We start from the raw sequence: 20,370 nt of genomic DNA, 5'->3' as shown, positions 1-20,370 counted from the left end.
AACTCAAAAGGTGGGTTGGTAAAATAAATAAATAAATAAAATTCAATTTTTAAAAAGTGGTTTGGTGCCTTGCTAAGCAGAAGAAAGGAAATCAGGGCATGGACCAGCCAAGTGCATTAGGTGAAACCACGGACAACACTATGGTGAAGGCTTCGGGTGCGAGACCACACAGCAGAAGAGAGCTGGACAGGTCCCCAGGGGCCAGATCATAAGGGGCCAAAGAGTTCAGACCATTATGGACTTCCCTCTTTTCCATAGAGAGTTTTGAAGGATATTTTATTTCAAAACATCATTTTGATGCTGTGTAGAGGATAAACCGGAGGAGAGAATATTGCAAAGAGGTCAGTGAGCAGGCAGCTGCCATAGTCTAGACGTTCGATGACAGAAGAGAACTAGGGTGCTAGCGGTGGCAGTGGAGAGGGACAGAGATGGATATGAACAAGGAGAAGTTGAGTAGACCTTGTCAGAATTGCTTAAGTGATAACAGGACCCTGACAACTCAACTGTCCCATCTACACACTCACCCACTCATGCCCCAACATGTACTGATGTGTATGTGCTGGGGGTGCAGCAATGCTCCCACTTTCAAGGGGTTCTGTCTGGAGAGAACAGGCATCTCAATAGGCCGTTATAAAGAGCGCAGTGGCTGCCAGGAGCCTGCTGGCTAGAAGATGCTGTGGGGGCATTGTGACTAGGGAGTTCAAGGAGGACTTCACCCAGATTTGAGACATTTTTTTAAAAGATCAAGAGGAGGGGCACCTGGGTGGCTCAGTCGTTAAGCATCTGCCTTCAGCTCAGGTCATGATCCCAGGGTCCTGGGATCGGGCCCGCATCAGGCTCCCTGCTCAGAGGGAAGCCTGCTTTTCCCTCCCATTCCCCCTGCTTGTGTTCCCTCTCTCACTGTGTCTCTCTCTATCAAATAAATAAATAAAATCTTTAAAAAAGTAAAAGTTCAAGAGGAGTTAGCCAAAAAGAAAAAGCTGGAAAGAGGCATTGCAGCTGAAGAGAAGAGCATGTATGGGGCCATGAAAAGGTGCCTTGTAGATCTCCAACTATAGGAGTGTAATAGACCAAGGGCCCCAGGTGAAGTCCACTGCTCCGTTTGTGCTGATACCACACCTCCTTTGAGTGGCTACCAGCCAAGAACTGTGTGCAGCAGGGAGACTAAGCATGACAGCCCAACCTTTAGAAGTGGTCTAGGACACTTTCCACCCAACCTTCCCTCCCCTTCTGCTTACTTAGGGTCAGACTTGCATGGAGGATTTATGGTTCAACTAACCTCTCCCTTCTCATTTTTTTTTTTCACATGTTGCTATATGAGTAAAATCCTTGCATGTTTAATCCCCTCTTGGCTCTGCTTCTTGGAGGACCTGGATTAACACACTGTGTAAAAGCACAAATTCTTTAAGAACTCTGGGCTTCACTCTGGATGAATTCACAACAGTTGGGATACCTTTAGTAAGGTCTATTGAGACAAAATAAAATTTAGAGTTTGGGGGTGGTTGGCCTAGAGATGTAGAGAAAGTGGAGAAGGATTGGGATAACAAATAGGTGTAATTGTTTTGGGCTGCTGAGTTTGGGACCTTTTCATGTTTGGAGAGGTCCCCACCTTATGAGATAGACAGAGCCAGTTTCCCATTATAGAAACTGAAAAGGCCAGACTTGATTTCCCAGCAACCTCTGCAACTAAGGCCCGGCACATGATCTAAGCCCTGCCAGTCAGATGGACCCGCCTTAGGCCGACTGTGAATTGTAAGCTAGTGAGGCAAAGAAGCAGGGGTATATGCAGAATCAGTGTGAGCCACGGCTGGCAGCAGAGGCAGCAGCTATAGTGGTAGAATCCGAGGTCTGGCATTGGTCATCTTGATGGTGCAGGCAGTGGAACCCACTCCCTAGAGCAGTGGCTATCACGTGTTCACTGGGCCAGGTCTATGTAGTGAATTTGGGAGTTCATCCTGGGGTGAAAGCTTCTCTGGCCCTCCAGGAGATTCTGTGAGCTACCTAATATCCCTTCAACAATTCCTTTTCTGTTTTTTGTTTGTTTTAAAGATTTGCTTCTTTATTATTTTAGTGCATGTGTGTGCGAAGTGGGGGTAGGCAGAGGGAGAGGGAGAGAAAAAATTTCAACCAGACTCCCCACTGAGCAGGGTGCCCAACACGGGGCTCAATCCCAGGACCCTGAGATCATGACCTGAGCTGAAATCAAGAGTCAGACGCTGAACCAACTGAGCCACCCAGGCGCCCTTCCTTTTCTGTTTAAATAAGCCGGCATGTGGTTCATGTTTACAGGAAAGAATCCTTCTTGATAAAGGTAAGAAGAAATAGGAGCTATCAGCAGCCTCAATGAACGAGGATGGAGAAGGGTAGTAGGACAGTGTGATATGACGTGAAAATCCTTAAGCTCTGCAGCTTAATTGGTATCCTAGCCCTTCACCTATGTATCAGCTCAGGCTGCTGTAACAAAATACTGTAGAATGGCTAGTTTAAACAAACATTGATTTCTCACAGTTCTGGAAGCTGAGAGGTCCAGTGAGAGCTTCTCTCTAGTTTGCAGATTGCCACCTTCTTGTGGCATCCTCACATGACACAGAGAGAGAGAGCTCTAGTCTCTTCTTATAAGGGTACTAATCCTTTATAAGGAGCTCCACCTTTATGACCTCATCTAAACCTAATTACCTCCCAAAGGCTCCACCTCCAAAAGCCATCACAATGGGGATTAGGACTTCAACATATGAATTTGGGGAGACACATTCAGTCCATATCAACCTATTAGCCAAGTGACCTTGAGTAAGTCACTTATCTTTCTTTTTTTTTTAAGATTTTATTTATTTATTTGACAGAGAGAGACACAGCGAGAGAGGGAACACAAGCAGGGGGAGTGGGAGAGGGAGAAGCAGGCTTCCCGCAGAGGGGAGAGCCCGATGCGGGGCTCGATCCCAGGACCCTGGCTGGGATCATGACCTGAGCCGAAGGCAGACGCTTAACAACTGAGCCACCCAGGCGCCCCAGTCACTTATCTTTCTGAGCTTCAGTTATCTTACCTGTAAAATGGGGATATTGAGTTTTACCTCCCTCATAGGGCTATTGTAAAGATTAACTGAGAAAATAGGTTTGAAAATGCTTTGTAAGTATAAAATGAGCTTTACGAATGTTTACAATTTATCTCAACAGTGCTTAACACAAAGTATGGCAAACAGACAGTGCTCTTTAAATGTTTGAAGTAAGGGGATGCCTGGGTGGCTAAGTCAGTCAAGCATCTAACTCTTGATTATGGCTCAGTTCATGATCTCAGGGCCCTGGGATTAAGCCCCTGCCTTGAGCCCCGCCTAGGCTCCAAACTCAGCGGGGAGTCTCCTTGAGGATTCTCTTCTTCTCTCTGACCCCCACCCCACTCTCCAGCATGCTCTCTCTCTCTCTAAAATAAATAAATCTTTAAAAAGAATGTTTGAGGTAAGAGAAAAGGATAACAATTACCGTAGGAGCAATTACAGCATGCCAGCCACTTTGATAAATGCTTCATCAGCATTATCTTCCCAATAGCCCAAGGTGACCAGCCTTCCTGGTTTGCCTGGGTGGGACTCTATGGGTTTAGCACTGAAAGACCCACATGGGAATCCCGAGACATAGGTTTGAGTATCATGCCCATTTTACCCATTAGGAAAATGCGGCTTAGAGAGACTGGGCAACATGCCCCAAATCACATTTAGTAAATGGCAAAGTCAAAATTTGAACCCAGATCTGTCCAGGAGGAAACATGGGAGGAAAAGGGTCTTCAAAGCATATCAAAACCCTGCTCTTTAGCTGCATGACTCTATCTCAAGCCCAGTCTGGTCTTAGGAGCTGACATTGGGAGGTTGCCCAGAGAAGGCCCAAATCTGGCCCAGCCCCAGGTCACCTGTTCCTCTAGGGCAGTCCCTGGCAGGTCTTTGTTTTGCTTTTTACTTCATAGGAACTCTCCTGTTTCTATAGGGTAATTAAGCCCTCATGCCTTATCCTGTTTATATTTTGCCTTTGTGTTTTGTTTTGCTTGTGAATGAAAGAACAATCAACCTTGCTAATCCAAACCACTTGACCCCTTAAAGCAGGTGTTTTTGGGTCTTGAGCAATAGCATGACTATAAATACTGATGGAGGTGGGGAGTTCTGTGCCCAGCCAGGGTCAGAAGCAAAGTGTTTCTCAGATGCTGATGAGAAAATTTTGCTTGGGGTACAGAGGAAGGGCTGGAAAGAAGGTACAGAGGTCAGGACGGAAAGAAAGCCTGGTTAATCTCAGGATTGTACTTCCTTTCTGCTCTCTGATACATCTGTAGTTGCCCCATTTTACCTCCCATCAGCTCATCCTATGCTGTGCCTTTGGATCTAGAGTCAGGAGGCTGGCACAAGGCCCCCAGCTCTGCCACTAGTGAAGTGTGTGACCTAGACCATCTTCCCTCTCTGAGCTTCAGTTTTCTCATCTGTCAAATGAGGGAATCAGATTAGCAGATTAGGTAGTTCCCTGGGGGTCCTTGTGGTGTTGACACTCTAGGACACTGTAATGATACATATAATTGAACTGCTTCTGAAGGCAGGTTCTGGACTGGTGGGGTATATGTGTGTGTGTAGATGTGAACATGTGTGCATATGTGTGCATGAGAGTTGGAGTGTGAGTGAGCATGTGTGACTGTGTGAATGTGCATGTGGGTTGTTCTCAAAAACATATACTCAGGGCTTGCTTGAAATTCTAGCTCTGGTCAAAGCCCTTCATCTCACCCCTGCCTAACTCTCCTCAATTGCTTTTCCAGACTCAGCTCTCCCATATCGTGGAAGTAAAAGCATTTCTTCTGGTAGACAGCACCGTGGACCAGAATGAGCACTAACTCTGGAGTCAGACTTGGGTTTGAATCCTGACTCCACCCTGTACCTGGTATGTAGCTTTCAGCAAATTATTTACCTAAGCTTAAATTTCATCAATGGTAACAAGGAGCGAATAGTTAGTCCCTAGCTCAGCACAGTTAGAGGCTGGAATGACACAAGTATGCCAAGTACCTGGCTTAGAACCTAACACATGAGACACTCTCAATCAGGACCCGTTGTGCAATTTGCGGGGCCCAGTGCAAAATGAAAACATGGACTTCTTGTTCAGAAATTATCAAGAATTTGAAGATGGCAACAGCAGAGCATTAAACCAAGCATGAGACCCTTTTAAGCATAAGCCCTGGCACCTACAAAGGTCATAATGTTAACTTTCTCCCAGGCAGGTTAGCTCAGCTGTTGGGAGAAGAGTGATGAATGGAAGGTGATGTCACAGGTAAGGATCCCCAAATAACTCAGCAAGCCAAAATTGCTTGGAAATCTCTTCCACCTCCACCCCCTCCCTAAAACTACCCTGGCCATGGGAAGGCATAGATGAAGGTCAAAGCAGGTGACTCACTTGCTTCCTTAACCACTGAGAATATTTTTCCCACTCTGTGAATTCAGCTTTCCTCCCTCCCAGACACAGAGACTTAGCTTAGGATAAGACATCACGCATCCTTTCCCAGAGAGTCAATCTTCATTTCTTATACCTCTTTTACGTCACCTAAGTCCTTCTGGATCCTCTGGAAAGGAACTGAGGGCCTGGGGCCCAATGACAAGGAAGGAGTTTCTGAGCAGAAGGGACCCTCCAGACCAGAGTATTGCTGAACACTTAGAAGCTGGGAACTCAGCCAGTGTTTCATCTTTTGTTTTTTCCTCCTGGGGCTTCCTGTCCCAGAGGTGGATGGACAGGGGTCACCGGGGACTTCCTGATCGCTACAAATAAACCTTTCCGTTGTCGTTGGTCGGGGAGCACTTCCAGTCCAGACAGACCAGAATAATGGGCAGTAGCAGAGAGGGATAGCAATGCTGCCTTCAGAGAAGGCTCAGCCCTAGTTCCATCAAAGGTCCCAGCAAGAGGAGGCTATGCTCTGCTGGGGTGGAAAGGGTGGTCATGGGGGAGGCCAGGACTGACTGCCCATGGGAGTTGGAGGGGTGAATGGGAAGTGGGTGGGGAGAAAAATTAGAGAATGTGAGGGCTGGAAGGGCCCTCAGAGGCTATCTAGTTTGTTCTTTGCTGGCTCCCAGTGCCCAGAACAGTTCCAGGCACATAATCTCCCAGGCTCAATAATCATTTACTGAATAAATGTGTGAATCTACTCCAGCATCTTCATTTAACTGACCCAGGGAAGCAAGGTCCAGAATGGAAAAGAAAGTTTCCCAAGGACACAGTAAGTCAGACTAGAGCTCAGAGTTCCTGAATCCCACACCAGTGTCTTTCTCCTGAATAGCCATCAGTGCATGGGGCAAGGGGTATATTCTCCTCATTCCCTAAGCCAAGGGAGATAGGAGACTTCCAGAAAACCACTCAGAGAGCTTGACATGTGACTCTGGAGTTTGGGGATCATAAGACATAATTTGACACATGCTTGAGGAACTTAGTGATGAGAGACCAAATGAAACTTGTAGGACAGGGACACCTGGGTGCCTCAGTCAGTTAAGCGTCTACCTTCAGCTCAGGTCATGATCCCAGGGTCCTGGGATGGAGCCCCACACTGGGCTCCCTGCTTAGTGGGGAGTCTGCTTCTCCCTGTCCCTGGGCTCCTCCCTACCCTGCTCATACTCTCTCTTCCAAATAAATAAATATCTCTAAAAAAAAAAAAAAAAGAAAGAAACTTATAGGACAAGCAGAGAGATGGTTGTGCGGAGAGCAAACTGTTCTCCCACTGGCCATGGGACAAAGACAGGTGTGTCCTAAGGACTGATGTTGACTTAGAAGAAGGAAGTTGACTGGGGTCTTCTTAAGAGTGACCTGCCCTCAAAGGAGGAGGGCACTGTGATCCCAACAAAGAGGATGGACTGCTAGAAACTCAGGAGCTAACCTAGAGGAGAGGCCTTGCTTTGTCAAGGGAAGTCCAGGTAGAGGCTCTAGGGGAGGATCTCCAAAAGACCTGCTAAAGCCTTCCAAAGAGAAAGAATTGGTTTAGGACATCTGACTCACCCTACACAGAGGCATCATACTGCAGTTGATGCCCTGTGTTCCTCACCTTCTCCCTTCCTTGGAGCCAGAGATGGATATACCTTGAAACTAACAAAGCTTCTGTCTCAGAGCCCCTCCCTTGCATGGGCCCCTTTAGGCCCCTTTATAATTTTAAATTCTTTTTCTTAGAGTATATTCGTTTTCTATTGATGTGTAACAAATCACCCCAAATGTAGCAACTTAAAGCAACACAGATTTATTATCTCAGTTTCTGTATGCTGGAAGTCTGCACCAGGCATGATTCAATTCTCTGCTCAGGATCTCACCAGGCTAAATTCAAGGTGTTGGTCAGGTCTGGGGCTCAGGGTCCTCTTTCAAGCTCTGATTATTGGTAGAATTCAATTGCTTATGATTGTAGGACTGAGGTTCCCGTTTTCCTGCCAACTATCACCTGGAGACCACTCTGAGCTCCTAGAGGCCACTCCCAATACTTTGCCTTGTGGCCCCCTGTTATGTACTAAATGTTTGTGTCTCCCTCCCCTCCCCAAAATTCATATGTTGAAGTCCTAACCTCCAATGTGAGTAATACTTGGAAATGGAGTCTCTGGGAGGTAAAATTAAGCTTAAGTAAGGTCATAAGTGTGGGACCCTAATCCAATAGGATTAGTGTCCTTACAAGAAGAGACATCAGAGCACACTCTCTCTTTCTCTCCATGCACATGCCATGTGAGCACACAGAGAGGAAATGGCCATCTGTAAGCTAAGAAGCTAACCATGCTGAAACCTTGATCTCAGATTTCTAGCCTCCAAATCAGTGAGGAAATAAATTTCTGTTGCTTAAGCCACCCAGTCTGTGATATTTTGTCATGGCAGCCTAAGCTGCCTAATATACCCCCTATGCAGTTTCCAACACAAATGCTTGCTTTCTCCAAACCAAACAGAGCACATCTTTCTAATCTTGTCTTCTTTTAGATATTTGAAAGCACCTGGAGAACTCTCATTACCCGAGGACCAAAACAAACAAACAAACAAACAAACAAACAAACAAACAAAAAAACCCCAATGGGATCTGTCCAAGGTTTCATTTAGTAGTAAGGAAAGACCTATTCAGTAAACTGGACTTTAGAGAAACTTGGTGAGAAAAAATAAGGTTTTTGTCTGCAGAAGCAGTATGAGCTCACTTTCAACAAACTAGTTCAACAAACTAGTTACACTAACATTATGACAGAGGAGACATAATATAATATAATAAAACAAATACACAGCACAGTAATGACAACAAAACACATAATAGTTCAGGAAGTGGCCAGAGTAGAGAAAATCCTGGACTGGAAGTTGGGAGATTGGGTTGTAGTCCTGATTCTTTATTGACTACTTTAGTTGCAGTGTGGAATGTATATAAGGTGGACAACCCACAGAGAAAAATGGGTAAATGATATGAATAGGCAATTCACAGAAGAGATGATGCAAATGGACAGGAAACCTGGAAAGATGCTCGAACCCACTAGTTGTTAGGGAAATGTAAACTTTTAAAAATAGGATGCAGTTTTACAAAACATGACTGACAAAAATTCTTTTAATTTTTGAGAACATCAGGCTGTTGTTAGAGAGTAAAGAAATAAGACACCATTATGCATTGCTGGTGAAGGTGTAACGTTATGCCATAATTTCTTTGGAAAATATTCTGGAAGAATCTATTAAAATTTAAAATGTATGTACTCTTTGGTCTATTATCTCTCTTTTAACACTCTGTATTATGGGAGTAAATGTATTAGTACCTAAAGAAAAAAAATACATATATATAAGGATATTTGTAGGAACATTGTTTACAGTGGCAAAAACAAAAAATTGGACATAACCTGAATGTCCAACAGTAGATAAATGATTGAGTACATTTTTGTGCATTTATATTATATTATGGAATATGATCTAGGTATTTAAAATATGAGTTAAATTTAAGAGCACCTGGGTGGCTCAGTTGGTTGAGCATCTGACTCTTGGTTTTGTCTCAGGTCATGATCTCATGGGTCATGGAATTAAACCCTGTGTGGGGCTCCATGCTCAGCAGGGAGTCTGCTTGAAGATTCTCTCTACCCCTCTCCCCGCCTGTGTGCCACTCTGTCTAAAATAAATAAGTCTTTAAAAATAAATAAATAAAATATGAGTTAAATTTATATATACCAACCAGGAAGAATGAATATGAAATATTAAGTGAAGAAGCAAGTTGCACAGTAGTGTGTATTACATGTAACCATTTTTGTTAAGAAAAAACCCTCCTTTTTTAGGTTTATATATTTGTATTAGCAAAAAGAAAGGTGTAGGAAGTTATACAGCACAGTGTTAATATTGATAATTAAGAGTGGGGTGGATGATGGTAGGGAGGGAATGGTGAAGGTATTAGAGGGAAGTAGGGGGAGATTATTAACATATGCTTTATATGTTAATTCTCCTGTTGTTTGACATATTATAAAGAGTATATATTACACCTTTTAGTTTTAAAAAATTATGTTTAGGGGCACCCTAAATGGCTGGCTCAGTCAGTAGAGCATGCAACTCTTGATCTCAGGGTTGTGGGTTCGAGCCCTGCATTGGGTGTACAGATTACTTAAAAATAAAATCTTAAAAAAAAAAGTATGCTTAGGGGTGCCTGGGTGGCTCAGTCGTTAAGCATCTGACTCTTGATTTCAGCTCAGGTCATGATGTCAGGGTTGTGAGATAGAGCCCCACATTGGGCTCTGTGCTGGTCATGGAGCCCGCTTAATGTTCTCTCCCTCCCTCTCCTTTTGCTCCTCCCCCACGAAAAGAAACAAAAGCAGGCATCAGAAAATGCCTATGAGAAGCCCTACTTAGATATCAGGTTTAATAGACAAAGACTTCAAAGTAGCCATTATGTTTTAGACATTTAACATTCAGTATTCAAAATTCAAAGAATTCAAAGAAAAGAGCTGAAAGAATTTTTTGCTAGCAGACCTACCTTAAAAGAAAAGCTGAAGTAAGTTCTTCATGCTGAAAGTAACTCACCCTACATGGTAATTCAAATCCAAATGAAAAGACAAAGAACACTGGTAAAGGTAATTATGTTATTTTATAATGATAAAAGACAATATAAGTCCGTAATTCTCTTTTATTCTATTAACTGATTTTAAAAGCAATTGTATAAAGCAATATATATATTTCTTAGATATAACATGAAAAGCTAAAACAACAAAAGAAAAAATAAATGGGGCATCATCAAAATCTAAAACTTCGGTGCTTCAAAAGACATCATCAAGAAAGTGAAAACAGGGGCACCTGGCTGGCTCAGTTGGTAGAGCATGTGACTCTTGATCTCTGGGTCATTAATTTGAGCCCCACATAGGGCACAGAGATTACTTAAAAAAAAAAAAAGTGAAAAGAAAGCATACCAAATGGATGCATCAGATAATTCCTTCCATGCTTTTGATTCTCTAATTTAAGTACTATTCTTGTTGATTTTTGCTTCTATTTGTTTTTATACATTTATGAATGGGTCCTGACTCCCCTCAAGGGCAGGAGGTATGTCTTAGTCATTTTAGCATAGCTCAGGGGTTACTTTGATAAATAATTTTTCGTAGCGAAGCTAGTCTGAGCACACCATTGTGGGGAAAGGAGATTTGAGCAGGGGAATGGTTACACAGGGACTTGGGAGAGTTTGCCAAGCCCTATTGTAATCTCCTGTGGGAGCCAGACGGGAGGTACCCTGGAGCCAGCTATGGCTCCATCAGTGCTAATGGATTTTTTTCAAAAAGAAAAAAAAAAATCTCACAGGCTAAGGAATCTTTCTTTCCTGATAGCAATCTGTCCACTTAAGTTCCTGGTAAAATGCTCTGCAAAGTCCCGACAGGAACAAGGGCACTGGCCCTGGGCTCCTGGGAGTATCTGACAGCAGGTATGTCCTGGCTTCTTAGTGCTGTCATATCTGCAAGACCCCCCCAACAGGCATGGCCACCACTTAGGCAGGTTTGTGAAATGAATGAATGAAACTTCAAGGGAAAACAAAATAATTCAAGGCCAGAAATAGAATCTGTCAAAGAAGCTTTTCTAATAGGAATACATCAGCCTACACGAGAAAACAGTAGGAGAAAATATCATAGTCATCTTCAGGTTTTTATAGCTGGGGGCCAGTGATATTGGCAAAATGTTTATCCAATCTCTGGGCGGGGGGGCGGGGGAAGCAGATTTGCTGATTTCCATGGTGTAAATACTCCTAAATGGCCAATTTCAAACTACAACATGCACACAAGCAGCTCTGAGAGCTAGCTCCCTACCGCCTGCACTATAAAGTGTTTCTTTTTTTTTTTTTTGGTAAAGATTTTATCCATTTATTTGACAGAGCATGAGCAGGGGGAGGGTCAGAGGCAGAGGGAGAAGCAGCTCCCGCTGAGCAGGGAGCTGGACACAGGGCTCGATCCCAGGACCCTGGGATCACGACCTGAGCCAAAGGCAGACGCTCAACCGACTGAGCCACCCAGGCGCCCCCATAAAGTGTTTCAACACTGGAGCACATGTATGTGGTCACATTGTTTTTCTTTTCTTACTTTGTACTTCCCCAGACGCACTCACTACTTTGCACCTTGATCTGTTTAGCCTCCAGCCTTTTTTCCAATGCTCAACTCCCCATATCTTTCAAGACAGTTCAGGAATCATGTCCTTTGAAGGAAGCCAAATTTGGACCATCCAAATGGAGGAGGTGTCTCCTCTTGCACTCCCACAATCCCCTGCTGTTCCGTTTGTCACAGAGCTTGTCACACCTGTACTGCTTTGTTCGCTTGCCTCCCTTCCCAGCCTCTCCCTCCACGCCCACCATGTAGTCCTGGTGGGAGCCGCCTACTACAATATACCTTCTCCTTAGTCCAGGGGGCTACAACCCGCGTTAGATGAATTTGATCCTGCCATAGGAGGTTTTGAACCGGAGATGCAGAATCAAGGCTGTGAAGTATGAGACAGGAATTTTGCTCATCAGGGGGAAGGTACTCTGAGAAAATAAATCCAACATGCAAAGTAAAGCAGAAATGGATGGATGGTTACATGATACATTAAATATAGCAAAATGGAACCATTGTAAAATCTAAGTGGTGGTGTACCTGTGTACAGGTCTTTCCACTTTTCTGTACATTGAATTTTTTTTTTTAATATAAGTTCTATGCCCAATGTGGGGCTTGAACTCAAGACCCAGACATCAAGAGTCACATGCGCCACTGACTGAGCCAGCCAGGCACCCCTGACATTTTTTATAATAAATTATTGAAGGAGGGAGGAAGAAACAGACAAGAGTCAGAGAGTGAGAGAACCCTGAGGAGATTCCAACCTCTGGGTCCAGTTGTCTTAAAAGGTCCAGCTGCTTTCTTGCCCTGCTCATGATTATATTGGAAAAAATTTCCCTTTATACTCTGCTCGGTCAAATTGGAATTTTGTCACTGACCATCAAGGAAATCCTAACTAAAAGGATAATGTAATGCAACTGTTTTCACACCTATCTCCTCCGCTAAACTCTAACCTCTGAGAGGACGAGGGTCCTATACTACCCATCTCTGTCCTTTCACCTTCCCAAACCAGGCAATTCCGTGGAGCGCGAAGTAGCTTGGCTTCAGCCGGCAGAGGATCTGCATGTGGTCCAGGCTGCCACCTCACTGTGGGATAGTGGGCAGCTGCTTCCTTAAATCTTTCTCAGCCTCAGTTTCCTCATTTGTAAAATGGAGATAATATTTGCTGAACAGAATGTGAAGATAAAAGAGGCAGTGCACGCAGAGCTTTGAGCCAAACTTTGGGCCCACAACAAACGCTTGCTAAATGTCAGCCGTCCTCATTGTTAGCAGCTGACATATTACCTCACATTCTCTTATGCTCTGTCCTTAGTTTTTAAAATTATTCAATCCCCTCCATTCTAAACTGCCATTGATTAGAGTGTATCATAAAAATGAGAAAATAGTAACACATTGCATATATGGAAAGACAGTACAATTTGATGGTTTAAAGTGTGGGTGCTAGAGATAAACCACCTCTGCATCTGTTTGTTTGTTTTTAATTCTTTTTTATCTTTCAAGTAATCTCTACACCCAACATGGTCTCAAACACACAACCCTGAGATCAAGAGTCACATGTGTTCTACCAACTGAGCCAGTCAGGTGCCCCAGAGTACCTTTGTTTTAAAGACCTTTGATAAATTACTTAACTTATCTAAACTCAGTTTCTCTACTCAGAAATGTCAACTGTTCCATATGTTCAGAAAGTTAAATACAGGCATGGAAGACATTAAAAAAGACACAAATCAAACCCTTAGAGATGAAAACCTCAGATGTCTGTGATGACAAATACACTGAGTGGGAGTAACAGTAGATTACACATAGAAGAAAAGATTAGTGAATTTAAAGTCACAACAATATAAACTGTACAAATGAAATACATAGATAAAATGAATTAAGAATAACAGAAAGAGGGGCACCTGGGTGACTCAGTCAGTTATGAGTTTGCCTTCAGCTCAGGTCATGATCTCAGGGTCCTGGGATCAAGCCCCATAAAGGACTCCTTGTTCAGCGGGGAGCCTGTTTCTCCCTCTCCCTCTGCTGCTCCCCCTGCTTGTGCTCTCTCTCTCTGTCAAATAAATAAAATCTTAAAAAAAAAAAAAAAAAAAAACCACAAAAACTGAAAAGCAGAAAAAGCATGTGTGAGCAAATGTGACTACGGTAAGTTGTGTTTTCAATATCCATTTTTTTCCCCTTCTCGCTAGAATTCAGGAAGATACACTACAATAAATGTAGTCTCAGGAAATGCCCTGCTCCAAGAAACTTAATCTGGCCATAGGTCTCATGTCTATGCTCTGGCTACAACTTTTAAAACATAGAATGTTAAAGATGGGTAGGACTTCACCAGGCATTCCACACACACCCACACCCTGACCCCATTTTACAAAATATGAGGCCCAGAAAGTTCAAATGACTTGTCCAGACTGGACACCATCATCGCGGGGCTGGGGCTGGAGCCCAAATCTCCGGGCTCCATGCAATTCCATTCAACATAACAAACACCTAAGTGAGCCCCTGGGAACCAGGCCATGGGAAAGGAGTGGTAGGGGTTTTCTGGGAAGGGGCTCTGGATGTAGGTGACTTCACTGGGTGGGGGCTCAGAGCCAGAGAACAATTGATTGTTCTAGACCCCAGATAATCTGTCCCCGTCCTCTACTCCCAGTGGGCGTGTCCTGGGTAAACTGACTTTGTATAATACAAAACTAGACTAAATTCCTGCAACCCATGAGGCTAAGGAGAATGTATGAGCACACAGGAGGAGAAGAGCTTAATTCTGTTAAGAATTGTTAAAAGGCAGGAAAGATTTCTGTAGGTGGAGCTGGCAGAGCGTGAGTACTCTGGGCAATGGTCACAAGCAAAGGCCATCTGCCTGAGAGTTAGGTTTGATTCCCAATTCAGCCATTTGAGCAAATTCCTTTTACCTCTCTGAGCATGTTTCTTGAGCTAAAAAATTCAGATTAAACTATCTCCATGCAAACTGGGGAAGATGAAATGAGATAAAGTAGGAAAAGTGTTCAGTGTTAATGGTGGCTATTAGAACTATTACTACTGTTTCCCCAGGAGCCTGCCCAATTAATCCTCACAACAGCCCTGAGATGTAACATTTTATTAGCATAATTGTTTTATAGATTAGGGAAGCATTGATTGGAGAGGTTAAGGACTTTCCTCAAGTTGCTTACTAAATACGGCTAAGGTACCAACCTCTGCAGCCTGGCTGAAGGTACATATTGTGGGGCAGGGGAAAATGGTAAAATAAATGTCAGATGTGCCTAACTCTGGAAGATGGAGTTACTTCCTAGAGGCCCTGTGCACCTTTTCTTGAACTACATGAAAATAACCCCTTTTTGGAGGTTATTTTGACCTTAGGTGGCAGGAGGAAAGACTCCCTTCAGACTCTAAGAAGAAATTAAAAATGAGAATTGTTCACCAAGCAGCTAACAGAATGTTTCTCAAACTCAAGTAATGGATGGGCCACTATGCAAAATTCTCACAGACTATGGGCGCCTGGCTGGCTCAGTCAGTAGAGCATGCGACTCTTAATTTCGGGGTTGTGGGTTTGAGCCCCATGTTGGGTGTAGAGATTACTTAAAAATAAAATTAAAAAAAAATTTTTTTTTAATTCTCATGGACTCATTCCAAAGCTGACTTATTTTTTTTTAAGATTTTTATTTATTTATTCATAAGAGAGAGGCAGAGGGAGAAGCAGGCTCCCCGCGGAGCAGGGAGCCCGATGCGGGACTCGATCCCAGGACCCTGGGATCATGACCTGAGCCAAAGGCAGACGCCTAACCATCTGAGCCACCCAGGCACCCAAAGTTGACTTATTTTTATTTTAATGCCACTTACAGATTTATAAGCACAAAACTCAGTATACATTCCTTGTGCTTAGAGTTCTTCTACTCTAAACCAAGACAAATGGAAAATAAAACTATGATACCTATAAAATTCAAAAAAAGACTTCAGTTGAATGTGACAGAAGACGTTGTTTTGCTGAAACGAAATTGCTGTGGGAAGCCTGACTGCCTCACCCAGCTACGGCAGAGTTCTCTCAAGTCCGGCCCGCTCCTACCGCTGTGTAACTGCAGGCAGCTCCCACCATACTGCTCTGGTCAGACTCAAGGAAAATCTTCATTTTGATAGTACTCCAAGAACCCATTTGACTTTCACTTGGCACAGCAGCATCATTTACATTCAGTCCGCCTCCCTGTGTTCCTGGCCAGGCTAGAACAATGAATGTAGCACTCTCGGGCACCAGAGCAATCACAAACATAAAGTCAATGTCAAAGTGACATGGCAGGTGGTGGTCTTCCAGACAACTCAGAACATGTTTATTTTAATGTATTTGGATTATCACCAGAATGAAATATAATATTTAAAGTTCTCATAGACACATTTTAGGCTTTTAGAAAAATATATCTAGGAGCCCTGAGGAGTCTATAGACTCAGGTTTGAGAAGCTCTGGTCAAATGATTTCCAAAACCCTGGGATGTCTTTACCTAAAGAACTATAGGGGAGAACATCAGTCCCCTGGGATTGGAATGACAAGGTCACTTGTGCATACACAGTTCTTCTGCTTCCCCCCTTTTATCTGCCTGGTGACCTTCTTGTCCTTTGAGTGTATTCATCCTCTGGAAGCCTTTCCTGGCTTCTAGAAGCTGAGTGAGACTTGCCCACTCTGCACCCTTCCCATACCCTATATGTTCAGTCTCCAGCCCCCTAGGCCCTGGTGGTATAATTATTCATTTATCCTTTTGCTTTACCCCCATTTCATCCCCTCCATCCTTTAGACTGCAAGCTTGGTGAAGGTAAGAACTGAGTCTGATCCATTTGTGGTCCTCACTTCCCTACACAAGGGCCAGGCACAGGGTATTGCTCAGATAGGAATACAGAATAGATGAACAGATGAATGAATGTGTGAATGAATGAGCTAGGTGACCTCTCTTCTAGCTCTAGGATATTCAGCTCTACCATCCAGCTCAGTATTTTCTTTCCTGTCTTCAACTCCCACTGTTGTTCTCTTCAAGGGCTTAAAAAGAGTATATTCTAGACTCACACTGTCAGAGATAGAAGCACCTAATGAAATGAATACAACAACTAAAATGCAGAGAGGGGAAATGATTTGCCCCAGGAAACCTAGCTAGGATGTGAAAGCACTAGATCAGAGCCATGTGCTCCGATTCTCATTTCTAGAACATTATTTATCATTTATTCCTTTATTTATTTCTGGTTAGGCCTCCCTTGGGGGAAAACCATGTTCCCTTGTGACCTCACCTCCCCCATGGCAATGTTTTGGGAACAAACTGGATTCTCACGGTTCTCCCAATGGTGGCAGGGTGCCCATGTCAGGAACGTATTTTTCATAATGAAAAAGAAACAAAAATAGCGTCAGACCTCATTTGTAATTTCCCCATAGCAGCCAGAATCTTAAATCTCTTTGTTTCCCTTCTCAGTTTATTATGCTGCCCTTGTCCTTGGTAAAGCGGAGGAAAAAAGTGGATTTGAGAGCTTAAAAAAAAAAATCTGTACTTATTTATTTACGTAATATTTACTCCCAGAAGCATTTATTTTTGCAGCATAGGCCAATACGGACATCCTGCAATTCCCACCCGCCTTTCCTCCTTAATTTGAATGTCTCACTTCTCTCCCATGGCTAAAAACACTAGTGTCATCCATGACCCCCGGATATCCTTCTTCCTTCCAGGCAGAAAGGCAGCCTGGCTCCTAAAGCCAGGCCTTCCCAGTGGGCCCTCCTGGTTTTGACTACCCCCCCCCCAACCACCAGATCCTCGTTCAACATTTAATCACTTCCTCTCTCAACACCCATCTGCTCTCCCTCATCCTGCCTCTTGGCCTTGGCCCTGGAACCCAGGTGAAGATAAATCCAGAAGGAAGGAAGGAGGAAACTCAGACACAGAGATCACTCACTGTGTACCTGAGACCAGGCTTTTTCAGTGTGGGGAAAAGGGGTCTGACTTCTCTCACTCTGGATTGATTGACTGATTGGATGATATTGTGGTAAAATAACATAACATAAAATTTACCATTTTAGCCATATTTTAAGTATACAGCTCAGTGGCATTAACGACATTTACTTTGTGGTACAACCACCACTATTATCTATCTCCAAAACTTTTTTTATCATCCCAGACTGAATCTCTGTACCCATAACTCCCCATTCTCCTCTCCCCAGCCCCTGGCAAACACTTCTATATACATTATTTCATTTAGTCCTCACATCTGCCTTATGAGGGAGGTACTACTATACATATCCTTGACACCTGAGAAATCTGAGGCTCAGAGAGGTTAAGTAACTTCCCCAAGGCCACTCAGCTCATAAGAGTCCAGGCTGAGATTAAATTCCAACTGACTAAGCTCTTCCATTCTTTTCATTTGTGTGCTCTTTCTCAGGCTGTGAGAGAGTGAGAAATGATGTGTAAGGAATGGTCTTTGCCATTGAAGAGCCTATTCTTTCAAGAAAAACAAGTCTATCTTGTCTAAATGTGGGGCTCAACATGTACAGAGGCTACAGAGTGAGGGTGGGGCTGTGGTAAATACCATCGGGACTGTGTATTACCACCCATTCCTTCAATGTTTACTGGAAAATTTACTCCCCTCTGCTGAGCCCAGGGAGCCACCAGACCCCACCCTAACCTGGAAGAAGCTGGGATCTGAACAGAAGTGTACAAGGCAGTATGCTCTCCTCTATATGGAGGGCCAGGGTAGGCAAAATAGGAGGCAGAAGGCCTCAGGAGGAGCAGACAAGTGAGGATGAGGAGGAAGGTAGGCAGTGGAGAAGACATGGTAGGGCATTTCAGGCAGAGGGCCTAGCATGTCCTAGAACAAGGCATGATCAGGAAGCAGCAAGAAGGCAGGGGTCCTGGCAGGGAGGTGGCAGGAGATGGAGCTGGTAAGATAGGTGGGGGCTGGATGATCAGCCTAAGGGAGTCTGGATTTGTGTTGGCAGTGGGGAGCCAACATCTCTATGTCCAGACCAGACCTCACCTCTTAATTTCTATCCATTTATATATATTGTGTTGACATTTCCACTTGGATGTCTTATAGTCATCTCTAACTTTGTATTTCCCAGAAAGAATCCTGACTTACATGCTTCCTTGTCCAGCCCACCAGCAGAGATATTAAAAATATTTAGGGCAGAGGCACCAGCAGATTCCCAGGGTTTGGGATCAGCATCCCAAAGGCCCATAGCTGTGCCAGGCATTAACACTTTAGATGCTGGAGAGTGGGGGTCCCAGGGGAAAGTCCAAGCAGCTGGGGTGGCAAGGAGGCTCACAGCAGCAGTGGTTTTCCTAACAGGCACAGCCATACTGCAGGCCTGAAATGCACCAGCTGCACATGATCCCTGCCCCCACCAAATATAACCCTCCTGTGCTTTCCCCATCTCAGTAATGGTACCATCATCTGTCCAGGGACTCTTGCTGGAAACCAAGGCATTATCTCTGGGCCCAGGCCAAAAATATAATGCCATAATGCTGAATATTTTAAAAGTTATACATCAGATTAAGTCAATTACTTATTTGTTAAGAGAAAAATCTCCTTAACTTTTTTTGAGGCATTTTTTACATAGAATAAAATGCACACATTTTAAGGGCATAGTTGGAGGAGCTTCAACAAATACATTGTGTAACCACGACCCCAGTCAATGACCATTAGCCTAGAAAGTTTCCTTATGCCTATTTGCAGCCAATTTCCCCTCTTCTCTCTTGCAGGCAACCACCCATCCAATTTCTATCACCATAGGTTAGTTTTGCCTATTACAGGACTTCATATAAATGGAATTAGGCAGTGTACTCTTTTGTGTCTAGCTTCTTTTGCTCAAAAGCTATGGATACTTTATGATTGAAAACTGGCAAAATATCAAAGGTGACTGAATTTAATGGCATTCTTTTGATGGATAGTAATATATGTGTAAAAAAGAAATATGTGATTCATAAATCATTATATATTTCATAAAATTTGTTCATTTTAACAAAATCACTAATTACATTGTTATAATCAAGATTTTTCAAATAATTTTGTTTGATTGGCAATAAAGTCCAAAATTAGATAAGCTTGGTGAATCACTGTGTATTTTAGACTTTTTTTTTTTTACTTTTTTACTCTTTTTTACGAATTTCAATTTGGAAAAACTTTTCAGTGGTAACTGGAATTTTCAATAAACTTCTTAAGGCAATATTTTAGATTAAAAAATGTATCATGAATTTTATATATTATATGTAGGTCAAATATTGTTATGGGAATGCATAATAAATTATATATTTCATAATAATTATATTTATATATCAAAATATAAAAAATTATATTTATATCAAAATTAATAAAACATATGTAATAAATTATAAAACTGAGAGCTTTTTCCCTAAGGTCAGGGACAAGACAAGGATGTCTGCTCTTACCACTTTTATTCAACATAGTACTGGATGTCCTAGCCACGGCAATCAGATGACAAAAAGAAATAAAAGGCATCCAAATCGGCAGGGAGGAAATAAAAGTTTCACTATTTGCAGATGACACACTATTATATATAGAAAACCCTAAAGACTCCAGAAAAAAACTAATAGAACTGATAAATGAATTCAGTAAAGTTGCAGGATATAAAATTAATGTACAGAAATCTATTGTATTTCTACACACTAATAATGAAGCAGCAGAAAGAGAAAATAAGAAAGCAATCTCATTTATAATTGCACCAAAACTAATAAAATACCTAGAATAAACTTAACCAAAGAGGTAAAAGACATGTACTCTGAAAAGTATAAAACACCGATGAAAGAAATTCAAGATGATACAAAGAAATGGAAAGACATTTCATGATCATGGGTTTGAAGACCAAATATTG

Source organism: Leptonychotes weddellii, chromosome 11 (assembly GCF_054177405.1).
Source record: "Leptonychotes weddellii isolate Sample4059 chromosome 11, ASM5417740v2, whole genome shotgun sequence".
Classification (NCBI taxonomy): Eukaryota; Metazoa; Chordata; class Mammalia; order Carnivora; family Phocidae; genus Leptonychotes; species Leptonychotes weddellii.
The sequence above is the reverse complement of the archived record's forward strand: the minus strand, read 5'-3'. Positions refer to the sequence as shown.